The sequence below is a fragment of the Caretta caretta genome, chromosome 4, assembly GCF_965140235.1.
Source record: "Caretta caretta isolate rCarCar2 chromosome 4, rCarCar1.hap1, whole genome shotgun sequence".
NCBI classification, from domain to species: domain Eukaryota; kingdom Metazoa; phylum Chordata; order Testudines; family Cheloniidae; genus Caretta; species Caretta caretta.
Window position 1 is genome coordinate 115,735,820 of NC_134209.1, and position 23,791 is coordinate 115,759,610.

Here is a 23,791-nt window from a genome sequence, read left to right on the forward strand (position 1 = left end):
AAAAGTGGATTTAAATCAAACTAATAGGTTGCAAAACATATGAAATATGCTTTGTACTGTGCCTTGGAGACACATGGCCAAATCCATATTCAAAAAGTAAAAACAAACCAGAGTGATTTGAAGAATAAATTACTTGTCATCGTGATCTTTAAAAATGCCAGAATTTAATGCAAAAATATAATCCTAACATTTATTGCAGCAAAAATAAATGTCAACATATTAGACTTAACTGGCTAAGCCTTGTGGTAGCATTTCTGCAAAGTGAAAGGAACATGACAAGATGTATTTCACATTTATTAGAATGAGATTTAGTCTTCTTTATCATAAGCAGTAGATTTAAACACTTTATTTTAATTTACTTCACAGTATTGAGAAAAACATTGACTCAGATAAGAAGTGGAATACCATATACACTCCTTACTGAAGCAATCAATCAGTCTTAGAAGCTAAATGTGTAATATGACAACACGAGAGCTTTGCAGTAGAATGCAAAATGTACCATAAAATGTTTGTGACATATTACACACTGTTGCTTATTGCTTATAAATATATAAAACAATACAAGATACAGTGTATTACTGATTATAATTGATATTTCTGCATGTATGCATAATTCATATAGTAAAGCAGGCCATATTCTAGTTTCAGATGCATGTTACAAGTCCCTGTTGACTTCAGTAAACGCATTCATAGCCAAAGCCAGAATATGGCTATTCTCCCTCCTTTTTCCTCCCTCACACTGATAAGCTTGGATGTAGATATGCATTTCCTGGTCCTATATATTGTACATTTCTTATTTTTTTACATACAATTTTATTACACATTACCTTTCAATATCTGATATATTTTATATATGTGAATATGTATCAATACACACACTACCAGTTTTATGAATCTTTACACCCTTAGGTAGGGTATATTCCAAATTCCATTGAAATCAATGGAAGTCTTTCCACTGACTTCAGTGGGAGCTGGGTATGGTACATAGTCTTCAGGGCCTTTTAGGTGATCATCCAGTGCCTTGCTGAAATGGATTATTTAGATCATTCAATTATCTCTGTCAAATAGTGGACAAAGGATTTTCTAGGATAGATTTTATGTATATAAGAAAGTCTCTAATAATTTCTTAGGTATTTATTATTATAATTATTACTATATCAAAAAACTACATTCAAAGAACATTTTAGGTTGCACAGTCAAGCACTTGGAAGATAGGAAATTTCAGATTTACAATTGTTTGTGTAACCTTAATTTAGCCCCTCTGTGCTTTCAGCCTGTGCACAAATGAGGCAGCGATTCTGTAGAAAAAACTAGTCTATAATCATGTAATTAAAATCATAAAGCATATGCACAATAGGGCTGAGCTTAACTAACAACTGTAAATCTATTTGCTAATTTTAAGTGCTTGATTTTGTATCTAAATAACATCTCTTTAACATAATTTTTATAATTAATTTCCTATTTTTTAATGGGAAAGGTAAAAAAAAATTCTACTATGTGAACCTATAACAACCTCCCCATCATACAACCACAGCAGGGTTTGAACCCTGAGCATTCAGCACATACTGCTACTGCTTAAGCTAGAGAACTAAATGCATTAGCAGGCATCAGGAGAAGAGTGCTTATCCCAGGATGCAGGGGTAATTGTCTGCTGGCAGCATGTGCTGGATTGAGGGAGTGGTTTGGAGGAGCTAACCTAGCTCTGTATTTTTCCCATCTTGGAAGGTGGATGGCTTCTGTCCCAAGTGGTGACCCTGGAGTCAGGAATGAGCTGCTGGCACCACATGCTGGATCCAGGGAATTATGGTTAGAGTTTGGCTCTCTCTTCCATCCCAGACATTGGGGAAACTCTGGCCCATGTTATTCCCCCCAGAGGGCGAATGGATATGCAGGGTCTGTAGGAGTTTTTGAGGGAGCCTGGACTGACTGTGTCTCTCTCAGCTCCCGCCCCTTATGGTGCCCTATGTAAGATGCTGGGAGACCATATGCTGGATGCTATGGTAGGAGTTAAGGGGAAACTCAGCCCAGTTCCCCTCTCCAATTTGTCCACATCCTTTCTGTACTGAGGGGCCCAAAACTGGACACAGTACTCCAGGTGTGGCCTCACCTGTGCCGAATAGAAGGGAATAATCACTTCCCTTGATCTGCTGGCAATGCTCCTACTAATGCAGCCCAACATGCCGGGACCCTTCTTGGTAACAAGGGCACACTGTTGACTCATATCCAGCTTCTCATCCACTGTAATCCCCAGGTCCGTTTCTGCAGAACTGCCTCTTAGCCAGTCGGTCCGCAGCCAGTAGGAGTGCATGGGATTCTTCCATCCTTAGTGCAGGACTCTGCACTTGTCCTTGTTGAACCTCATCAGATTTCTTTTGGCCCAATCCTCCAATTTATCTAGGTCACTCTGGACCCTATCCCTACCCTCCAGCATATCTACCTCTCCCCCCATCTTAGGGTCATCCGCAAACTTGCTGAGGGTGCAATCCATCCCATCATCCAGATCATTAATGAAGATTCTGAACAAAACCTGCTCCAGGACAGACCTCTGGGGCACTCTGCTTGACACCAGCTGCCAACTAGACATCAAACAATTGATCATTACCCATTGACCCCAACAATCTAACCAGTTTTGTATTCACTTTATAGTCCATTCATCCAATCTATACTTTTTTAACTTGCTGGCAAGAATACTGTGGGAGACCGTATCAAAAGCTTTGCTAAAGTCTCAAGATATATCACGTCCACTGCTTTCCCCATATCCACAGAGCCAGTTATCTCATCATAGAAGGCAGACAGGTTGGTCAGGCATGACTTGCCACTGGTGAACCCATGTTGACTGTTCCTGGTCACTTGCCTGTCCTCCAAGTGCTTCAAAATAGATTCCTTGAGGATGTGCTCTATGATTTTTTGGGGGACTGAGGTGATGCTGACCAGTCTGTAGTTCCCCGGATTCTCCTTCTTCCCTTTTTAAAAGATGGGCACTATATTTGTCTTTTTTCCAATTGTCAGGGACCTCCCCCGATTGCCACAAGTTTTCAAAGATAATGGCCACTATTGTTGTAGTACCAAAGCTCTTCAATCAGGGTAAAGACCATATAGTGCTAGGTTCTGTACAAATACATAAAATGACACAGTGTATAGCTAAAGAGCTTGTGATTTAAGACTAGATGCAACAAGTAAGTTTAACAAACAACAGCAAGACAAGTGTACTAATACTAAGGAGGCACAGCTACGGCGTCTAGTTAGAGATTCGCATAATGTCCCAGATCAATTATATGTTCGTTTAAGTTAAAAAAAAAAAAATACAAATATCAGCAACCCTCATCGGGCCTTAATTTAACAATTATATTGTACTATAAACTCTATATGTACTGTAAATAAATTCAGTCTGTCTATCTGTCTTAGGTCTTATCACTGTGGAATCTGAGCAGTGCTAGAAACGCACATTGTAAATATTCAGGTATGTAAATATAAAAAAGTTCATATTGTACGCATAGTACTATACATACATCAGTATATTTGCTGGCTGGGAAAATAGGTAGTCTTGTATTTGTATGACAAAATGTACAATTGCACATTTTAATTTTGAAATATGTGCTGTGAAAATAAGGAGCTACAACATATAAGGATAATTACATTTTAAATGTGAATCTATTTAGCACTTTTTGATAATAAATAAAGCTTCCAAATGTTTAAGCACTTCACTGTTTTGTGTAAAGTAGGGAAAGGAATAAAAATATATAATTATATACACCAAACATGCTACTACCCAAGAGTGACAAGTATAATACAGTAATCTGTGGTTTTAGAAGAATATGATCCCGTTCTTTTTTGCACAATGTTATTTCCACAGAACTTTCATACCACTTGATTACAACTTATGGATATTTCAGGAGGTTTTCAGCCTTGAAACCTGTAACCACTTAAAGCACTTACAAATTTCTAGAGAACATATGTATTGAGTTATTGACATTTCACAGGGTATTTAAAATTACACATACCACTGGTCATGTACTTTTGTAGCTAACATGAAAAATTCTCCTTTTTCCTCCCCACTGAAAAAAATCCCCATTGTATGTTTTATCTATTGATAAAACATTCACTAAAGCAAACAGAATGTTCAGGTGTTGCTACTATATTTTATGTTCCATCTGTTTTAGAAAAAGATTCAGTTTTTATTGTGAATTTATGTTTCATTGCCCCCTGCTGCTTAATAAAATATTGTTTTTAAAAGTCAAAATTTCTGATAATTATTAACTGTTAATTAATTATTATTATTATTACTATTTAAAAAGAGTTCTGAACTTGAAATGGGCTTTCCTTGGTATGGTTTCAAATTCATTATGCCCTTTTCACCTGAACAGCTAAAGTATTCAAATAATACAGTAAATCCAATTAAACTATCATTGCAGGGCTGCAAAATGGAAAATTGCTTTCAAGAGCATTTCCTGCTTCACCCACAATATTGAGAGAGTTTAATATATTATTTTCATATGTATTCTCTTTTTCTACCCTTTAGTGCCTAGTTTGGGACAAATTTTGCCCCCTAGATTCCCATGCAGAGACTACCCTTCATATGTAGATTCTTCCCCCCCCCACACACACACACACACTTCTGCATGGAGAGGTCTCAGTTGTTTGAATGGTATTATTCCCTTTTTCACCCCCTCACCACTCAGCCCCTACTGAGGACTCTCTGCATTGTCCAGAATCTGTACTTGGGAACACTGGGTGGGATGATGGGATAAGGCCAAGGCAAGGGGGGCACATTGTTCCTTCTAACTGCCCTGTCGAAACTAGCCAGAAAATTACCATCTCTTCTGTGCAGAACAGTTCAGTAGTCACAGGAACAGCATGTCTGGGAAGGAGTCCCTTGTAGCACAGCTCTAAAGGAGCCCATGAGGCCCCATTCTCCAATGAATCTCCTGAGATCCTCCATGTTTGGGGAAGGGCTCATCAGCTTTTTCTGTGTGGTGTGTAAAATGATAGGTGTAAGTTTAGGGTGGGGGCATAATACTGCCAACCCCAAACATTCAAAAATAATGTCATACCCTAAAATCACGAGATTGGCTTAAAATCATGAGATTTGAGAAATAATATATTTTGAGGTCTTTTCATTTACCTTCTGGGTTTTAAGCCATTAGGAATCATTGTTTTGAGTTTTTCTTCACAGTCATGAGGTCTACTTAAAAGCTGAGAGTCTCGTGATCACATGACACCAGATTGTTGTTTTATTTTTCTATAAAGAAAACTCTAAATCTCTCGACATCTCCCTCTACAGCTTTCAGGCATGGGACAGCAGTGTGTTTCTCTTCCCCCTGCCCCCCACCTGGATTGAAGGAATTCTGAGGCTATTTAGCGCAGTGGGGAAGCAGTTTCATTTGGAGGCACCTGAGAGGCAGAGACACTCTGCCCCTTTGCAGGCCAGAGAGGAGGCTGCTCTTTAGGGCCAGGTGAGCTCCTTCTGCTTACCCACTCAACAGCTCGGAGTGCAGAGAAGTGGGATGAGTTTGCTGCAGAGAACAGAATGAGCCCAGCAGCAGTGCCTCCTCTGTCAGGAATGAGGAAAGGGACTAACGGAGCTGAATGGGGAGGACTTTGGAGGAGGGATGGAGATACAATATCATGGTGTGAGGGAAGCTGTGAAAGGGGGCACAGACATGAAAGGGAGATGAGTGTTTGCAGAGAAGTATGGGGTGTGTCAAGGTTCCTTCCCCGCTCTGAATGCTAGAGTACAGATGTGGGGACCTGCATGAAAAACCCCCTAAGCTTATTTTTACCAGCTTAGGTTAAAACTTCCCAAAGGTACAAACTATTTTACCTTTTTGCCCTTGGACTTATTTGCTGCCACCACCAAGCATCTAATAAATATATAACAGGGAAAGAGCCCACTTGGAAACATCTTTCCCCCCCAAAAATCCTCCCAAACCCTACACCCCCTTTCCTGGGGAAGGCTTGATAAAAATCCTCACCAATTTGCATAGGTGAACACAGACCTAAACCCTTGGATCTTAAGAACAATGAAAAAGCGATCAGGTTCTTAAAAGAAGAATTTTAATAGAAGAAAAAAATAAAAGCATCACCTCTGTAAAATCAGGATGGTAAATACTTTACAGGGTAATCAGAGTCAAAACATAGAGAATCCCTTTAGGCAAAACCTTAAGTTACAAAAAGACACAAAAACAGGAATATACATTCAATTCAGTACAGCTTATTTTATCAGCCATTTAAACAAAACAGAATCTAACGCATATCTAGCTAGATTACTTACTAAGTTCTAAGACTCCATTCCTTTACTGTTCCCAGCAAAAGCCTCCCACAGAGAGAAACTTTGCTTGTCTCCCCACTCCAGCTTTGAAAGTATCTTGTCTCCTCATTGGTCATTTTGGTCAGGTGCCAGCGAGGTTATCCTAGCTTCTTAACCCTTTACAGGTGAAAGGGTTTTTTCCTCTGGCCAGGAGGGATTTAAAGGTGTTTACCCTTCCCTTTATATTTATGACAGGGTGTTTGAGGGAAAGGGGGTTTGGTGGAAGGGGAGAATAAAAGGTATTTTGGGGAAAAGAGTGTCTTGGAGGGAAAGGGAGGAGAGGCAGGAAATTTGGAAAGGGGAGGGAGAACATACTGTTTACAGAAACAGAGGTGCCCACAAGCTCACGCATGGATGAGGGGTTAGGAATTGGATGGAATTTATACTATTGACGACTCATTGGGAGAGGGGGAGCACTACAATCATGGTACTCTGAAGTAGGGTGACCATATTTCCCTATGCTTAATATGGGACACCTGGGAAAATTATTCATATACAAGCGAGTTCAACAGCAATCAATCAGAACTATGCAGTACAAATGTTCAAATTAACATCAGGTTGACTGAGCCCCTATTAAAAAGAAATACTGTGTAGCTGGATCCTTCTTATCTTTAAGGCGTTAGAGTTCACACAGGGAGGGGTGACGCACACACACTCCTATTCCCGTCCCCCACACACATGGGGAGAGGTTACACACACACACACACACCTCACATGGTGGGGGCAGTGACCAACCCTCCCCTCCCTGCCTGGTGCTCTCCACCCTCCATGCCTAGCTGGGCTCCTGGGACAGACCTGCCTCTCCTGGTACCTGGTGCCGCATCTTCCCGAGACAACACATGTGTGGGGACATGCAGGGTCACATGCTTCCCCCCAATTTCTGCCAGGGTTCACACCAGAATGTGGCCAGCCGCAGCCTTTTGGCGCTGTGTGGGAGGGAAGGGATGAGAGCTGCTTCCAGCCGCAAGGGGAGTGGGGGGAAGGGATGACCTGGCCTGTGTCTTCGCAGAGCTCATCTCTTCTTCTCCCCCACCCCACTGCCCCCCAGGGCTTTGCCACATGCAGGGCTCAGCTCCTCCTGGCCAGCACCCTGAGCCGGAGAGTCTCGGGCTTTCCCAGAGTGCCGGCCTAGTCAGAGGTGGGGGGGGGGGAGGAAGGAGCCTGCCAGCCAGGCTGCTGGTGAGCTGAGCGCTCTGACCAGGGGCTGGTTCTCCAAACAGCTCTGGGAGCAAGACGTGCCTCACCAGTGGGGATATCGAGGAGCAGCATGGCTGGGGCGGTGAAGGAGCAAAGCAGGGAGAGGACAGTAAGAGGGGAGCACGTAAAATGGGACCATTTGTCCATTTTTAAGAAAATGTCAGGACATCTACAGGAGGGCTTAAATATGAGACTGTCCCTTTAAAAATGGGACGTCTGATCATCCTACTCTGAAGGTCTCTGTGTTCCTCTGTTTTCCCCTGCCACACACACTGTGCTGGCAAAATTACTGCATGGGTGCAAACCCCACCCCCAATGTGACACGGTGGAGGGGATCATTAAGGAGAATTCCTCACAGAAATTTTCTTCCCCAGACCTTCCACCCACAAGATTTTCCACAGGACGGAATGATCTGGGCTATTGCTTTTATTCCTATATTTTATATGCAATTTTTTCCTCATAATTAATGCCAGCTAGGAGCTGCAAGAGTTTTCAGTTGTGTCAGAAGCAGGAAATTGTTGCTTGCAAATCTTGAAAGCACACTTTTCATGGCTATTTGTATACAAATTTTAATACGTTATGACAAATCAATGATTTTGCCATTTTTCCTAACATTCCAGCTGTAACATTTATTCTTTTGGTGTATTTTGACATTTGACTCTTGTCTGAGTTTGGGGGATTCGATTACTGGTGTAGGTTTTGGCACTATGAACTTTACTTGTTTGATTTGGCTTATTTATACTTTGCATTGAACATCATTGCTGCACAACCTGGGATCCTTGCAAATTTTCAAATTGGGGGTGAGCTTTCAATAGATTCTCTTCCTCAGTAGTTCTATGGTATGTGGCTCTCATTTTCCTTCCTAACGTTTTCCAGCCCTAACTCTGTTGTTACAGTACAGTAGATTCTTAACCATTTGGGGCTGAGGATCCAATTGTATACCTTAATATCCTGTCACAAATCCCAGAGACACCCCCGCATCATAAGATGCCTCAGACCCAGTGCCTCCCTCAATACAGTCCATGGGCAGGTGAGAAGACCGTGGAGCTAAGTTTCCAGGTGCTCTGGCCATATGTGAACAACCAGGGAACTCCTTCTCCAGCCACTGTGGGGAGGGGTTGCGGAGGGTAAAGGGTGGGATTTGGGAGCCTGGAGGTAAAGTGGGGAGACTGGGGGGCTAGGTGTGTAGAGAGGAAGGAGTTGAGTATTCAGTGGGCAGGGAAAGGAACTGGGCAGGGGGGGGGGCAAAGGGTGGTGAGCTGAACCCACCCCCAAAACACAGCCCCCCCACATGTCCAATGGGGGAGAAGAGAGTAAGGTGTGGCGGAGTCTTGGGGGTAGAGTGGAGGGCTGAAGGAAGTAACTGAGGGTGCAATAGAGGAAGATCTGTGGGGCTAGGATGATTGGTATGCCAAAGGGGGAGTAGCCCACCTGTGAAGGAGGAGTATATCGGGGGTCTGGGCTGGGGGTCAAGAGAGGAGCTATGGAACATGAAGTGTTGCCTGACTGTAGGATAGTGGGTACATCAGAGGGCTGGCACTTATGAGAGAATGTGACACCAACTGCTCCTTGCTGGCTTCTGTCCTGTGGGGCTAGCTGGGCTTGGCTCCCCACTCCAGGCATTGCAACCTTTGGACTCACAGCACTGCTCAAGTTTGGCATTCCAATGCCAGTTACTCAAATTTGGCCTGCTCAGTTCCCACATCATCATGACAGAAATGTGGCTAGGCCAAATCTGAGTGAGTGGTACTACCCTGTCAAGTCAGTATGCCTGGAGCACCCCTCCATCCTTTGATGTATTCTGGTGACCCAATTTTGGGTTGAGGAAACCCTGTAGCTGACGCCTGGCCTGACATGAATAATTAACACATGGAGGAAGGCCTCATTTTTTGGAAGATAGAATTAGGAATGTAAATGAATCATCTGATTGAAAACAGAATAGTTGTGTTAAATAAGATAAGTAAATACGTCAGGAGGCTAAGAAGACAGAATGTCTAAGCCAGTGGTTCTCAACCCACGGACCATGGACCTCATGCCACCCAATCAGCACGCAGCTGCAGCCCATGGGACATCCTCAGAGTCATACAGATAGTGTCTATCTATCTAATGAAGATATGGCCCACAATGGTAAATAGGTTGAGAACACTGGTTTAAGATCAGAGGGAGAATATGCAGGGAATTCTTTACTATGACTTAGATAACAAGGGAAGTTAGGAATGTAGAGATCAGATAAAAAGGAAGTAAAAAAGATTTCAGTCCATGGACAGCGCCTGCTGCACAGGGATTGGTTCCTGCAAAGTAGCCAATACAAAAATGTGTGATGCAATGTATATAAAGGGAGAGGGTGTCTGGGTAACTTTGGAGATATGATGTACCCTGCATCCATCCTCCCTGTGTTTGAGTCTGATCAGCTCAGTATAGCACTGTTGTATGCCAAATAAAGATACTTAAGTGATGAAGACTGGATTTGTGCTGAGTTCTTGGGAAGCCGAGTGGAAAGAGGGAATCCCAACATTCTGGGTGGCCTCTCACACTGTGGTGCTGATGTTAAGCTGCAGACCTCTGACAGGCACTGCACATACATAGACATCCACAGTCAGGGTCATACCCAACTGTGTTATGTGAATGATCTCCCAGACTCTCATGAACTAGCGAGCTCCCCCCCCAGCTCCATCCCTACACCCCAGAACTGTATCAGTGTAAGTTCATTACTTAGTTTGTCACTTTTTTATAGGAAAGTGGACATTTACCAGCCTTTGGAACCTGAGGAGATTTAGACAAACTCAACAGCTTTTCTCACCCTGACAGATGTTTACAAGCAGGTTACAGTTCCTCAATACCCATTCTGGGACTAGCTTCCAAACTGGGACCAAACTTCCCCAGTTCAAAGTATTTGTCCTCCAGACATTCTTCCAGGTGTTGAGTTGGTGGGTGGGGGGTGAGAGAGGCCAAGTGATGATGTCACTGTCTCTCTTTTTATACCTTGCTTGTTAGAAAGATCCTTGCTGTGATGTGGGACTTAGACAGCCCCCATTGGTCAGGCAGTCTCCGTTGCTTAAGTGCTCTCTGGGGTGACTCTTGGATGGCCATTGGAAGAGTGGATTCCCTATAATGGGCCATCAGCACATGTCTGACTGGTCCTTTGTAGTAACTGAAAGGTAGGCTGTAGGTTTCTCCCAACCTCACAACATATTTCAGGAACACACATAGCAAAACTTCTTAACTTCACATACAATCCAGCAGGATATTAATGTTCAACAGATTGAGACTTTAAAATGATACCTTACAAGGTATCATTTGTACAAAACATATCATAATTATAAGACAGTGGTGAATATGTGGGTTCCAGGGTGCTACTTTGAAGTACAGAGTATCACAACGTGACTTATACCTGTCAGTTTGTGTTTACTCAGAAGTACAGTGAAGATAGATTAAAAATGTCACTTTCTTTGCCAGGGTCTACACTATGTGTCTGCAGAAGCCTGCAGGGAATGAAGGAAGTCTACATTACAGTCCAATGTGCAGCCTATGGCTGCAGCTCATGCACTATAAGCTGTATTCACTGTATAATGAATAATTGAGGGGAGGGGATAGCTGTTAAAAGATAAAGGTCCAGATCCATGATAAAAGGGAATGAAATTGAAGATGATGCCAATGCAATTACTATTTTAAAAATTAGTTTTTGGCAGGGGAGGGACTGAGGAAGTTGTAAATGAAAATGTGACTCTAATGGGTGAATTTTAGGGTGCAGATGAGGAACCAGAGAAAGTAGATGTTCTTCATGGTATCTTCAGGCATATCACAAATGCAGCTCTATAAGATTAAATCTTTTTTCTTTTCTTTTTAAAATTCCTCTACCCTTGTTTTAAAAAGGAGTTGATATATGAAGATATGTCATTAAAAGAAAGATGACATTCTCTTTTGTGAGTACTGTGCCTTTAAAATGTAGAAGAGTCTCCCTTCTGAATAGCTGCCCTTTTGTGTTTCAGTTCAGCAGAGTTTCTCTTCCTATCTGCCTGGTAACAGAGCACCAAAATCAGTAGCACTGGCTGCTGCTGGATCTTTGGAAGTGACAATGAGCAGATATTTAGATACTCATCAAAAGTTGTTATTCAAAAGGCTCTGAAAATTTATTTTCCATTCCTTTGTTCATACCAAGATACATCCATGTCTTGATCTTACTATTGTATTATTATTTGTATTGAGATAGTGTCTAATCAAAAATCAGTACCCTATTTAGCTAGACCCTATATGAATACACACCAAAAGCTAGCCCCTGCCCCAGAGAGACTTCAATCTATTTATAAGGCCAGAAACAACAGGTAGATACAAGATCAGATGGGGGAAGCCCCAGGTAACAATGAGACAGATGCAATTAGGGTGGTAAATAGCAGTTACAACATGCCAGCCACCTAACTATTGAGGTTTTTTGTAGGAGGCATGGCAGAAGAAAGTTTTGAGAAGGGATTTGAAGGAGGGCAATTAGGCTGATTTGTTGTTGTTTTGGGGAATCATCTTGAATACATAGGGGAAGCAAGGGAGAAGGCTTGTGGGCAAATTTCCACAAATGTGCAATCAAGATTAGCAGAGTGGAGGTGGGAACTGACATCTCAATAACGTAATAAGATAGTAAAATAGTAAAAAGATAAGAAGAAGGATACAGGTAGGTCATGAAGGGCCTTAGCGAAGAGAAGTAGTTCTATAAGAATGACACTTAGAACACTAACACCCCCTTCTACATCTAAATCCTACCAACCAAACAATAAATAAATCATCAATAACAAAAATCCTGCTCCAAGCAATCTTAACCTTGAAAAGGGAGAATTGCCAAAGTCTCCATTAAGTCCATGAGGGACTTTGATATTTCTATGGTTTTAGGTGGAAGTTGCTGATATATTGTGGCAATGGGTGGCAGTATGAAAACTTAAGAGAGAAAGCTGAGGCTTCTGAGGTAGAGAGGTCTGCAACTCAGTCTGTCCTCTAAATAAACCATCATGCAGAAGTAATGCAAAACAGGAGGCCTTGTCCTCCTGTTGGTTCCTTGTCTCAGCTCCTGAAAGTATCACAAGCCTCCTTTCTAAATTAGCACTCTGATTTGGGAGGCAAATATGGCCTCTCGGTATACTGGCTTATTCCATCTTTATGATGAAATAAGTTATTGTTCTGATCCAAATAGCTCCTATGCAGGTGAAGGATGTCAGTAGCTGAGGAAGCTAGCTTTGGGAATGACACATTTACTTTTACTAGGGTGACATCTTTTTTTTTTTTCCTGAAACCTGACTATCCCAGTGTGATGTTTTCTGCTGTCAGAGCACAGCTCCGTGAGTGGTGACTGACAAAATACAAAAAAATAGTACGATTTTCCTCCTCCATCCCCCCTCCACCCCAGTATGGATGTAACTTTGTGGTTGAGTTGCTGGATTGAAACTCAAGAGCTCAGGGTTAAATTCCTGGTTTAGCCACAGACTTCCTATGGGACCTTATGTGAATCACTGAATTCCTCTAAGCCTCAGTTTTTCATCTGCAAAATGGTGATAGTACTACTTCTCCCATCCTCTGTCTATCCTATCTATTTAGATTATTAACTCTTGAGGCAGGGACTGTCTCATACTAATTATTTGTAGATTGCCTAGCACAGTAAGGTCCCGGTCTAGATAAGAGCCTGAAGGCATTATTGTTGAAACAGCATTTGACAATAGTAGTAAATCAAATTTGGTCCAAGTGTGCAGTTTCATCCAGGTATCTTAATAAAATTTTTCATTCTAATTTTAAATGTCTTGTATGGTCTTACTCTTCTGTATCTCTCTCAATGTCTTGCACTAGGTTAGCCATACTGGCATCTGTGATAATCTCACCAGTGTGTCCTTTCAGAGAGAAAATGTATGGCATCATACTGTTCTTTTCCTGGTCTTTTGCAACTTCCAATTTTCTAACTACAAATTTACTTTCCTTGTCAAATTTCTAATCACATTAAAGAATTACATTTGAGTTAAAGACCTGAGTGAAAAGGTATTTTACCATAATTATAATCTGATTCCTCACATTATCTTTCTTAATCTGACAATTTAAAAGCCAGAAACACATTGGTGATAAATCCTCCTACAATTTTATTTTTGTTTTCATTAATCAAATTAAAATTATGTTGCAATTAAAAAAATAACTTTAAAAATATGAACTACAATATTGAGTACACATATATAAACTGGCCTCTTATTGTAATGTGCAAACATGGTTCTTTGACATTTAAATTTAATGCAAATATTTTGTTGCTCTCTCCAGTGTGTGAAGAGCAGGTGTTTTACGCTGAGAAATATTCCAGTTATGACCTTATGTCCCATAAGTATATTACTGTAGAAAGCATTCTTACACAGTTGCTCTAATATTTAAATATTCTGCCAAATTTTTGTTCCAGAAACAGCTTTGATGTTACTGTTTTTACAAGCAACTCTACCAGCTGGAACAATTGGCATCAAGTGATATTGTCTGAGAAGATTATTGGACTCCATTCCACCCTTCACTGTGTGAACTGCCAGGGAACAAACAAGGGGAAAGTGTTGAGAAACACTTCCACTGCTTGCTTCTCCTCCCTCTAAGACAGCAGAGGGCTTGTCATATATCTGTACTTTTGGTAGGGGGCATTAGAACTGGCACTGGGAAGAGGAAGTCCCATGGATTATCCTTCTCCGCTATTGAAGCTCGTGGATTTCCTGATTTGTCTTAAATTGTAAGTTGTTCTAAGCAGGGCCCATGTCTCCCGCTGTGTTTGCACAGTGCCTAGTGCAATGGAGCCAGGCTTCTAATTGGGTCTTTAGGTACTGTGGGCTAGGGCCCAGATTTTAAAAGGTATTTAGGCATTATGGGGCTCAGCATTGCAATGCCCAATTGATTTAGGTGTCTAAAGCTCATCTTCAGAAGGGATTTAGGCACCTAACTTCCCATTTATGTGCCTACGCCCAAAATTTAGTTCCTCAGAACCCCTACTAAACTACCACTTAACTATGTAGGTGCCTGAATTCCCAAAGCATCGAAAGTCCCCTGGTGCCTAGTTTTCTGCATTCAAAAATAAAACAAAGTCAAACTTTAGAACCTACAAGTCCATTCAATCCTACTTCTTCTTCAGCCAATCAGCCAGACAAACAAGTTTGTTTACATGTGCAGGAGACAATACTGTCTGCTTCTTGTTTACAATGTCACCTGAAAGGGAGAACAGGCGTTCTCATGGCATTGTTGTAGCTGGCATTGCAAGATATTTACGTGTCAGATGTGCTAAAGATTCATATGTCCCTTCGTTCTTCAACAACCTTTCCAGAGGACACGTGTCCATGCTGATGATGGGTTCTGCTCAGTTAACGATCCAAAGCAGTGCAGATGGATGCATGTTCATTTTCATCATCTGAGTCAGCTGCCACCAGCACAAGGTTGATTTTCTTTTTTGGTGGTTCAGGTTCTGTAGTTTCCACATCACAGTGTTGATCTTTTAAGAAATCTTGAAAGCATGCTTTGTACCTCGTACCTCTCAGATTTTGGAAGGCACTTCAGATTCTTAAACTTTGGGTTAAGTGCTGTAGCGATCTTTAGAAATCTCACATTAGTACCTTTTTTGCATTTTGTCAAATCTGCAGTGGAAATGTTCTTAAAACGAACAGCATGTTGTGTCATCTTCCAAGACTGCTATCACATGAAATATATGGCAGAATGCAGGTAAAACAGAGAAGGAGACATACAGTTTTCCCCAAGGAGTTCAATCACAAATTTAATTAATGCATTATTTTTTTAACGAGTGTCGTCATCAAGGAAGCATGTCCTCTGGAATGGTAGCCAAAGCATGAAAGGACATATGAATGTTTAGCATATCTGGCATGTAAATACCTTGCAATGTCAGCTTCAAAAATGCCATGGGAATATCTGTTCTCACTTTCAGGTGACATTATAAATAAGAAGAGGGCAGCATTATCTCCCCTAAATGTAAACAACTTGTTTGTCTTAGCAATTGGCTGAACAAGAAGTCGGACTGAGTGGACTTGTAGGCTCTACAATTTTACATTGTTTTGTTTCTGACTGCAGTTATGTAGCAAAAATAAAATCTACATTTGTAAATGCACTTTCACAATAAAGAGATTGCACTACAGTACTTGTATGAGGTGAATTGAAAAATACTGTTTATTTTGTTGATCATTTTTATATTGCAAATATTTGTAATAAAAATAATTTAAAGTGAGCACTGTACACTTTGTATTCTGTGTTGCAATTGAAAACAATATATTTTAAAATGTACAAAAACATCCAAAATATTTAATAAATTTAAATTGGTATTCTTTTATTTAACAGTGTGATTAAAACTGCAATTAATCACGATTAATTTTTTGAATCACAATTAATTTTTCTGAGTTAATTGTGTGAGTTAATTGTGATTAATTGACAGCCCTAATAACATACTATAATATTAATTGGAGCAGAGACTTGAACCTGACTCTCACACCCCTCTAACCACTAGGCTATGGAGTCATTCTGCCTCTCTCTGCTCAAATAATAAATAAATATTTGAGAATCTAATTCTTTCCATGCATTGTATAGGGAGCCCCGTTGCCTAACTGAGGGTTGTGGGTTCCACTGGCACCAGGGTGCCTAAAGTGAGGCATTGCAACATTCAGTCTATGTATTTAACATTAATAGTTAATGCTGCTTGGACTAGCAGTTATTCTCCCTCCAATTTCTAGCCTCCTCTGCAGCAGGATGTAGGGACAGGGGGTTAGCTAATAAGAGTGTAATTATCACCGCTATTTGATGTGGTCTTTCTAGAGGTCTCATCTTCTCCTAACTGATCTTCCTTACTTTGTTCTCATTCAGACAAGTTCCTGGACCATCATCTCCAATTGAGTTTATCAGCCCTTCAAATTTGGGTCTTGTAGTTTCCTGGGTTGTTTTCCTGAAAGCAGCCTGGTGTGATGCTCTCGCCCCTTTGCTATCTCAGGCCTTTCTGCCTCCTCCTCCCTGTCTGTGCTCTCACTTTTATAGCAGGTCTTGATTTCTCTGTTGGTTGCAGCTGTGGGTTCCCATCTCCATAATTGCTAGAGCTGGCATCTACATGGGGGTGCGATCAAGCTGCTTGCTAATAAACAGGAAAGACAGTCCTGTCCCCTCTGCCTATGCTCAGTGTGAGGTTTGTAAACTCTATTTCAGTGACTCTTAAAAAAGCTATGCTGAGGGTGTGGCCAAGAAGCAGCCTGAAGGCACTAGTCCCTTCATTTGGCAGTCCAGGGATCTATGGGGTTATCTATGGCTTTACTTTCCTTGCAGTTCTCATATTCCCCTACAGATTTCTGCGCAATAATTATCCATCATGTAAACTTGAGTGGGAGAGAACAATGGACTTTGTGGCTATTGTTTCTAAACATATATGCTGGAAGAATCTTAGAATCCACTACAGGGGGAAAGGGAGCAAGATGATATCCTTTGCTAAAAGAGGGTGTGTCAAGGTTCCTTCCCCACTCTGAACGCTAGGGTACAGATGTGGGGACCTGCATGAAAACCTCCTAAACTTATCTTTATCAGCTTAGGTCAAAAACTTCCCCAAGGTACAAAATATTCCACCCTTTGTCCTTGGATTGGCCGCTACCACCAGCGAACAATTACTGGTTACTGGGGAAGAGCTGTTTGGAAACATCTTTCCCCCCCAAAATACTTCCCAAAACCTTGTACCCCACTTCCTGGACAAGGTTTGGTAAAAAGCCTCACCAATTTGCATAGGTGACCACAGACCCAAACCCTTGGATCTGAGAACAATGAAAAAACATTCAGTTTTCTTATAAGAAGACTTAATAGAAATAGGAGTAAATAGAAGTAAAGAAATCCCCTCTGTAAAATCAGGATGGTAGATACCTTACAGGGTAATTAGATTCAAAACATAGAGAATCCCTCTAGGCAAAACCTTAAGTTACAAAAAAGATACACAGACAGAAATAGTTATTCTATTCAGCACAATTCTTTTCTCAGCCATTTAAAGAAATCATAATCTAACACGTACCTAGCTAGATTACTTACTAAAAGTTCTAAGACTCCATTCCTGGTCTATCCCCGGCAAAGGCAGCATAAAGAGCGACCCACAGACCCTTTGTTTCTCTCCCTCCTCCCAGCTTTTGAAAGTATCTTGTCTCCCCATTGGTCATTTTGGTCAGGTGCCAGCGAGGTTACCTTTCGCTTCTTAACCCTTTACAGGTGAGAGGAGTTTTCCTCTGGCCAGGAGGGATTTTAAAGGGGTTTACCCTTCCCTTTATATTTATGACAGGGTGTTTTTTGCTTAATTAGAGGAAGGCTTACAGTTATTTGTTTTAATTTTCAGACCAAACAAAACCAGGTAAGTTATAGAACATCAAAACAGAGACAGCACCTTTACAGTGACATTTGTAAATGCACAGCTCATACATTTAGTTTATATCTCCGCTAGTCTTTTTTTGACCCAATGAAGAACTAATGGGAAAAATTGTTTTTTCAACCCTGGAAAGAACAGCAGAAGGGAGAAAGCAGAACACACAGAAGCTAAATCCAGAATGCCTGGTCTACAACTTACACATGAACAGTCTCAAAAATAAGTCAAAGACTGAATTGAAAGGAGACTGAATCTTACATCTCACCTGCAAAAGTAGTGAGTCAACTTCTGAAAGAATCGAAGTGATAGGGAAATGTTGGGGAACATGCATAGTAACTACCCATGCTATGTTTTCTCCCTGGCTAGAAAACTTCAGACTCTAGTACAGTCAATAGGACCTTTCTCTAGCACTATATTCAAAACAGCTTATTGTGGGAGTGGGAAATATTTCAGTATGTTAGTATTTTTATAATGATACTGATTAGTTCTAGTAGGCTTGATACAGAAGAAAATCACTAAATCACTTTGTCTGACATATTAAACAGTAAAATGTAGAGTTACAAATATAATTAAATGTGGGCCATTTCACTAAAAAAATCCCACAAAATAAATTGAATGAGGCACCATATGTCCTTATAAAATGTGAATAGAGTTTTTCTGTTTTTACATTTCATATATATATATATATATATATATATATATATATTCAGTACAAACTAAATAATTTCTCTTATTATTTGTATTCTCTGGAGGTTTTTGATACCAAGACAGCATACTTGTCACTTCTCAAAAACTGATTCTGTAGAAATATGCAAAATGTTTAGAAGGAACTTTGCCAACTGGAATTAATTTACTTGTTTGCCATCCAACAATTTGTCCTATTAATGTTAGCATTTGAAAATTAACAATCTCTGACAGATCAAGAATGAACTCAACCCAAAATTTATCAGATTCAGGCCATAAAATAGTGATGTGATAAAACAATACAACCTTCTAAGTGGTTGGTTGGTTAATGACAAAATCACAGTTTTTTGTCAAAAGAAGACACATTAAGCACATGGAGAGGCCATGAACAATAACTGTGTGTGTGTGTGTGTGTGTGTGTGTGTGTGTTAGGCACTGTGTACTGAAAGAGGCAGGAGTCCTGTACAAAAAAAGTATGAGATCATGTAATTAAATCATGTTACAATGCACATGCACAATACATAAGATGGACAGTGCTTTGAGAATGAGGCAGGTGTAGAATATTTCTCTTCATCGTCCTCATTCAATGTTGGCCCCAAATCTTATATGGTGCCTTCCATGCAGACCCTGCACTGAATATGAAATTATTCATTTTTTTCATGTGATTTTTCTTCACCTCTATAGCATCTGAGTATTTCACAAACATTGACTTATCATCAGAACTCCCCTGCATGATAGAGTATTACAGCTGTGAAAAGTGGTGTTGCTGAGACCTGGATTAGAACTCATGTCTTTTTGTTGACCAGGCCTCTGCTAATTCGCCATAATAGTCTGCCTGATCTGCTGGGCAGCTACAGCTCCCATTAACTTGTTTGAATCTAAGAGTGCTGTGCGTGCATGAAAATCAAGCTTCAGCTGTGTCAACTTGGTCATCCAGAAAATGAAAAAGATAGCTGTGTCCACGTGCCATAATTTTGGTTTAGGTGACTTGCACTGACATATACAGTATATCTATGATCAAGTCAGGTACAGAGCCAGGTTCTCTTGCGTGATATTTAACTGCCTTAACCACAAGACCATGTTGTTGTTGTTTGTCTTTCTACATTTACCTATAACATGTGTTACACATGCTCCAACTTCTAGAGCAAATGAGGTAAGGGTCTTACAGACAAAAATCTCACACTATATAAACTTCATTCATTCTCTGAGTACTGACTATCTTGTGTACTGAGATCTCATTTACATCTGTGTCCAGCATTTACTCAGCGTCTTATCCTAAAACTATTCCAGGCAACAGACCCTTTGATGGAATAATGATATGCACCGTCTTCATTTCAGGAGCAGTAAGATATGTGACTAAATATACAGTCAGGCTGCCTACTCAAAAATCAATCTCCATTGGAATTAAATGCACTTGGAAATAACTCCTGAGCTACAGGAAGTATCATTTAAATGGTGGGAATAATCAATGAGTCGGGAAGGCTGGTTAAAATATTTACATTTAGAACAGTGAAATCAGCTGCTATGGACTATTTAGAATAATGTCAGGAGAAGACAAGAATATTCTGCCTGTCATAGTTCAGTTTTAATAAAATGAAAGACACATTTAAGTCCTTAATTTGATGGCCATAGAGAAATTAAAGAACAAGGTTTTCAATGAAATAGTGTTCATTATACAGTAACAGCCAAGTATGATAAGATTTCATAAGCACTGCTAGCATGTAGAAAAATGTGTTAGTGCTTATGTGACAAAATTGATAAAGTCATCAAACCATTGTAATGTTAGAGAAAATTTAATGATTCCCAGTCATTCCCTCTGAATTGAATTACTCTGTGGACTTCGGAATATATTCCAGACTGCTTATTTTCAGATGAAGACTTTATATGCTGTAAACCAAGACAATAGAGATTTCAGTGACAAAGGTGATGCCAGCAAGAGATGCCACAGAACTACAAAATAGAAGAAGCTGAAGCACACACACACAGGTTCAATAAAAACCAGACCCCTTTATTTTACTATAAAATGCTTGAAATATAGCAGAAAGGGAAAGAAACCTGGAATGCACTGATCTGAAGTGAACGTTTGTCAAGAATGTATAAAAAGGAAATACATATTTAGAGAGTCTAATAGTTTAAATATAGAACTATGGCAAAGAATCAAGGAAAATGGAGAAGGGAAAATAATATGTTAATGTGAAAGAGTGACAGAGTGAGGAAGATGAAGATGGTGACAGTGACACAAGAAATAACATAACAGCAAGCTTGGAGATAAATAACATCTGTAAGCCTATTACAAGGGTGATATGATTTATGGTGATGACTGAAAGGAAACCATTACAAATAGAACTTGTGAGTAGCCTGATTCTGTATTTTTCCAGCCTGGGACTTTGAATGTTTATACACTTAATGCTGCACACTAGTAAAGTTATACCTCAGGGGAAAAATTAATTAAAAAGATGTTTGTATTACAAACAAATTAGTACCCCCTCAAAATAAAAGAAAAGAAATGTCCTCAGACCCACAATTAAGGCCACATTCCTATTTATACACCTAAAGGAGGTAATCAGACAGAATAACTTTCTAAAAGATATGCTTTTGCCCAAAGTTATGGGTTTGAGGCAGAAATTACTAGGTGACTGTCTATGAGTCTTTGTTATTCAGGAGTTCAGATTTTTGGTTTTAAAATCTATGGAATGGCAAATAGTAAACCTTTTTGTTAACCTTCATTCAGTAGGGACTTGCTTTTTTACATCTGTCTTCAGGTTCTGCAAGTCAAACAGTGAAATACTGTGCTAGTACATGAAAACAAAAAGTGAAATTTATTAAAAGAAGATAAGTCAAGGTGGCAATGCTTCCTTTAGACCTTTCAATTTCTGTCATAAGTTGGGGGGGGGGGTCTGGGGGAATACAGTTGGCTTTTTAAAAAAGAAAAATGAAGAGAGATCCAAGTGCTCAAGGAAATTTTCCCTACAAGAAATGTGGGACAAAATATTGGAGATTGATACTAAAAATTGTGTGCAAATATATATATATCGGGGGAAAAAGCAGTATGAGAAGCAATGCAGATGGCAGAAGGTGTGGAAGCTTAAGATGGCGAGCACGACTGTTGGAATAACAAAGAAAATTATGAATAAAATATCTATAAACATTGCCACAATTGTGGATGTGAATTTTGAAAAACAAACTGTTGACTATGACTGAAATGGTGAAGAATATTGAGGGAAGAGAATCAGAAATAGCAGATGATTAAGTAGCGAGTACAGCCAAGGGAAGTCAATTTGAAAAATATATATCAAAGCATTTGTAGGTAAAGGGGAAGTGCTGAAAAACTGAGAGAAGAGAGAATGTATTTGTCACCAGTTTACCACAGGGTCAAGAGGGGAGAAATCCTGTTGAATGCTCTGACTGAAAGAGACACTTAAATTAGAGAGACCAGTTCTGTTTGAAAGAAGACAACATGGCAGGAACCACAGTAAAAACAGGCCCAGACTAATAATTATTTACTTCCAGACATGCAAGGAGCAAGAGTGGGTCATACTAGTCTCTGACTACTAGCCTCATGATAAACTATAAGGATTACAGCTGTTCAGAGAAATGTAGATAGAACCATAGTCCATCAGAATATGTGGTTCTACTGAAATTGAAACACTGCATAAAATCAGGATGATTTTGCCAGAATTTTGTTTCAAAATAAAACCAAGGGAAAAAAGTTCCAATATTGTTGAAACAACCAGTTTTGACACTTCTTGGAATTAAACATTTTGATTTATTTTTGTTCTGAAACAATTTTTCATTTTGTCATTATTCTATTGTATTTTATTACACTATTAAGTATGCTTCTGTTAGACCTGATTGGAAATTTTCTGAAGGAATGCTTTCTTACATCTGAAACTGCTGTTTCATTGAAATCAAAGCATTCCATGAGAAACTGTTCCATCTTCTTAGGTTACCTTGTTTACCAGGAAGTTAGGCAGTCTGGGGAATAAGCATAAGAATTCCAAATTGGTTTTCCCAAAACACATTTTTTCAGTCTTTTCCTCCCATGAACAGTATTGAATTTTTGACTCAGATTGAAAGGGATTGTTTCCTCAGAAAAATTCAGTTTTTTTGTGGAGGTGAGACAGACTGTTTTCTGACCAGCTCTGATATCCATTGTGCATTAGTCAGTAATTCAGAAGCATATATCACTGGGTGATCATCTTGCATAAATAGCATTCTGTGTTGATGGAAAAATCAGAGATATTTTGGAAATAATATTCTAAACATCTGTGTAACCCTTGTAGCTACAGAGGATTGGGTAACCATATACAAAGATCTGAAATACTTCAGGGTGTCACCATAGGATTTTTCACCATATCTATTGCTGGTGTCAACTTCAGTATGCTATTGGCTGCTTCTCTCCTGGTTCCATTCACCCCTTATTCTACTGTTGTGGTAAACTGGTGTCATGACTGGAATATTGGCTGAGCTCATCCTTGATTTACATGGTCTCCATCAAATAACCTTCACTTGTACTGTCTCCTGGGTCCTTTTCAGTCATGGATCCAAATAGTGTGCCTTTGCCATATTTCAGTGATGAACAGGGGATACTGCAGAATAGATTTCATTCTGATTACCTAGGATAGTGGTATCTCATCTGCCTAATCATAATGATGAATCAAGAAGAAAATATGTATATATATATAATCAGCATGTCAATGGAATACTTTGCCTGATACTTTTATCCCTGCTCACCATCTTGGTTGTGTCTCTTACAGCTGTTAGGACATTATTTAGTGCGTATGAGCCCCAGTAATGGACCAGGACCTCCATTTTTCTGGGCACTGTATGAACACAGATGGTCCCTCACCAATTATCAAGTTAAATGTTATTTCATGTTAACCTCCTGCTTGAGATGAGAATTGGCCCTTACTCAGAGCAAGGAGGAACCCCTGTAAAGATGGAAAGGGGGTCCTGTCGGTGATTATGTGATAGGGTCCTTTCCTATCTTATCACTGAGGTCTACCTCCTATTGTAGAGCAGCTTAGGGACCAACCCTGAACCTAGAGCAGCTCCAACCTCTTCTTTCCTATCAAAGAGCTGAGCTTGTTAGGTAATGTGATTCATGTTTTACTCAGTGGCAAATGAATAGGAATTGCCCAGCAGGCTGATATTCATACTTGGAGTTTTGTCCACAACCCAAATATTAGGACTCTCAAATTCACTTAACAATAATATCTGTCTGTTTGTCCATTCAT

At 40.0% G+C, this 23,791-nt stretch overlaps 1 long non-coding RNA gene across 1 annotated transcript; it reads right to left on the reverse strand.

Moving 5' to 3' along the window:
- Nucleotides 1-243: 243 nt before the first annotated feature.
- LOC125636089 (uncharacterized) lies at nucleotides 244-6,427 on the reverse strand. Its single transcript, XR_007356465.2, has 3 exons — nucleotides 6,272-6,427; nucleotides 4,813-4,966; nucleotides 244-3,108 (listed from the first exon to the last, which is right to left on the reverse strand). It is a non-coding gene; the product is annotated as an uncharacterized LOC125636089 (long non-coding RNA).
- Nucleotides 6,428-23,791: the final 17,364 nt, after the last annotated feature.